This window comes from Geospiza fortis, unplaced genomic scaffold, assembly GCF_000277835.1.
Source record: "Geospiza fortis unplaced genomic scaffold, GeoFor_1.0 scaffold254, whole genome shotgun sequence".
Taxonomy (NCBI): domain Eukaryota; kingdom Metazoa; phylum Chordata; class Aves; order Passeriformes; family Thraupidae; genus Geospiza; species Geospiza fortis.
This window is the reverse complement of record NW_005054441.1, coordinates 845,333-848,144: the sequence shown is the minus strand read 5'-3', so window position 1 is coordinate 848,144 and position 2,812 is coordinate 845,333. Positions and strand designations below refer to the sequence as shown.

At 59.2% G+C, this 2,812-nt stretch overlaps 1 protein-coding gene across 1 annotated transcript in view; it reads left to right on the top strand.

Annotated features, from left to right (window-relative positions):
- The window catches only part of UNC13A (unc-13 homolog A), a 48,466-nt gene that overhangs the window by 10,628 nt on the left and 35,026 nt on the right, over positions 1-2,812 (top strand). The gene's annotated exons all lie outside the window — the stretch shown is intronic.

Here is a 2,812-nt window from a genome sequence, read left to right as displayed (position 1 = left end):
CCCCGACCCCTAAAATCCTTCCACTACCAAAATCATCCACCCCCATCTATGTATCTCTACATTCTCTCAAACCCCCCAAAATCATCCATCCCCATCTATGTATGTCCACATTCTCACTCCCCCAAAGAGACCCCATGCACTCCAAATCCCACACCGTGGGGATTGAACCCCTAAATACCCCCCTAAGATTACAGCCTGAGCCCCAGCCCCACCTCCTGCAGCCCCTGTGCCCCTGCAGGTGTTGCCCAACCTGGCATGGGGGTGCTGGTGGGAGTCAGGGCAGCTGGGGGGGTCAGGGTGGGAGCTGGGGGTCTGGTGCTGTGTGCCCAGTTAGGGGATCTGGTGCTGGTCCCCCCATACTGGGATGTACTGGGGGACTGCACAGGTAGGGGATCCCTGCACCCAGCACACTGAGCCCTGCCCACCTTGGTGCCCAAATGAGTCCTGCAGGCTTGGCCTCAGCCTCACTGGCCAGTCTGGATTGAATGCTCAGTGAGGGGGGACAGAAGTCGGGAGGGGTCCCTTTACCCCCTTCTCAAGGCCCTATGACATCCTAGTGGGGACAGGGTAGCACTTGTGTGTCTTGGGGTCAGAGGATGGAGGTGGCAGAATGACAGCTGGGACAAGGGGGGGCATAGAGTGTCTGGGATTCCCGCACCCCAGGCGAAATCTGGAGGACATGGGGCTCTCCCGGTGCTGCCTGAGTTCATCAGGATGGGGGCTGTGCCCCCTCCACCCCCTGACGTGTCCTTGTCCTTGAGGTGCTGTCACAGCCCCCTCTCTGCTGGCAGTGCCACAGCTGGCGTGCCCCTGTGTGCCCCCCCAGCCAGCTCCAGATGTCGGGGACTCTTCTCTGGCAGGGGAGTGCCTCTTTACTGCCACTTAAAGGACTGTCACATGCGGTGACACCCTCGGTGGCGCTGGGGGTGGCTGCTGAGAACAGCTCCGAGTGGGCTGGGGCTTCCCCCGGTGCCACCAGTGTCACCACTCGCTGGTCACGCTTCCCGTGCTATTTTGGGGGTCCCGGGGGTGGGGGTGCCACCCCAGAGCCTCCCCCCGGCTTTCCCTGCCCCTCCTGGGGGGCTTCGGGCCAGGGGGTGTCCCTGTGTGACAGGCACTGGAGTGATCCGGGAGTGTGGGGTGAGTGGGGACAGGAGGGGGTGTCTGGAGTGGCGGGAGGCAGACGGACAGATGGACAGGCGGGCGGACGGGCAGCTGGAGAGACAGATGGAGAGACGGAGGGACAGATGGATGAAGGGGATGGGAGACGTGATCACGGAGGCTGAGGGGTGGGTGGGTGGAGGGACAGAGGGAGAGGAAGGACAGAGGGGTGGATGGAAGGACAGACAGGTGGGTCGGATGGAGGGTTGGACAGAGGGCTGGATGAAGGACATAGGGATGGACAGACAGATGTATGTGGGGATAGACATGGGGATGGGTGTGTGCAGAGACCAGTGAGTGGACAGAGAGTGGGGTGGACAGGCAGAGGCACAGGTGCGTGAACAGAGAGGGGAGGGGACAGAGAGACCGGTAAATGGATGGACAGAGGGATGGACACACAGGAGATGGACAAATGGTGGGTGGTGGGAGTGGGTGGACAGACATGCAGATGGATGGATAGGCAGAAGAATGGGTGAGTGGAGAGACAGGAAAACGGACAGAGGGGTGGGTGGATGGACAGAAGGATGGGTGAGTGGAGAGACAGGAAGGACAGGCGTGGGTGGATGGATAGAGGGGTGGGAGGATGGATGGACAGCAAGATGGATGGCAGATGGGTGGGTGGATGGCTGGAGGGATGGGTGGGTGGAGAGACTGGTAAATGGACAGGCAGCAGGATGGATGTGTGGACAGGCAGAGGGGTGGACAGACAGACAGACTGGGGCATGCCAACAGCCCAGCCCAGTTTTAATGCCATTCCCAGTCCAATCTCTGCCAGCTGCCTCCTGCCTCAATTTCCCCAACTGTACAACACCCCCTGAGAGGAGCCAGATCACCCCAGACTGGGAAGACCCCAGCTTGTTGATGTCACATGAATGTCACACTGTCCTCACCTCCTTGCCTGGGGACTCAGGTTGAATTTAGCTCCAGGGTGGCACCCCAGGACTTGCCACCCCTTTGAGGGTGGCTTGAGCTTTGGGGACCCTTTGATGGGTGGGAGGGCAGCACATCCTGCAGATGGTGACAGCAGGACTTCTCCCTGGCAGGAGATGACAGCCAGGAAAGCCACGTGTTCCCTGGGTAATTGTTTGTTCCTGTCAGCTCGGGTATTTTTGGAGCTTTTCCTTCCTCTGCTCTCCCGTTCCTTTTTGGAAGCAGCAGCTGGTGAAGAATAGTGGGTGCCCCTGGGCCCGGGGGAAGGGGGATCCCTGTCAGCCACAGGCAGGTTCTGGCTCTAAATGCTCTGTTAGAATAGAATAATATAAATTTATAATATGTATAATATAGTGTATAAATACATTCTATTTCATTTACGTAATCATTACACACAGTGGTGCCAGCCATCCCCAGACAGCCCCAGGCTCCCAGCCTGGTGTCACTCGAGGATCTTTGGGATGCCGGAGCTTTGTGCCAACCCCCCAAGTGTGAATTCCCCATCTCTGTGATTCCCTGGGAACATGGCTGCCGCTGACGTCGCTGGTGACCTTCCCTGGGGCAGAAAGCCACCCATGGTGTCACCCTTTCGGTGGCACAGGGCAGGCAGCCGAGTTACAGGGTCCCCAGTTGTTTTCCGAGGTGATGCTTTCCCTTGCCTCAGTTTCCCCGAGGTTTCTGGTGCCTCCTCCCAGCCGTGCCAGGCACGTGGCGCTGGCGG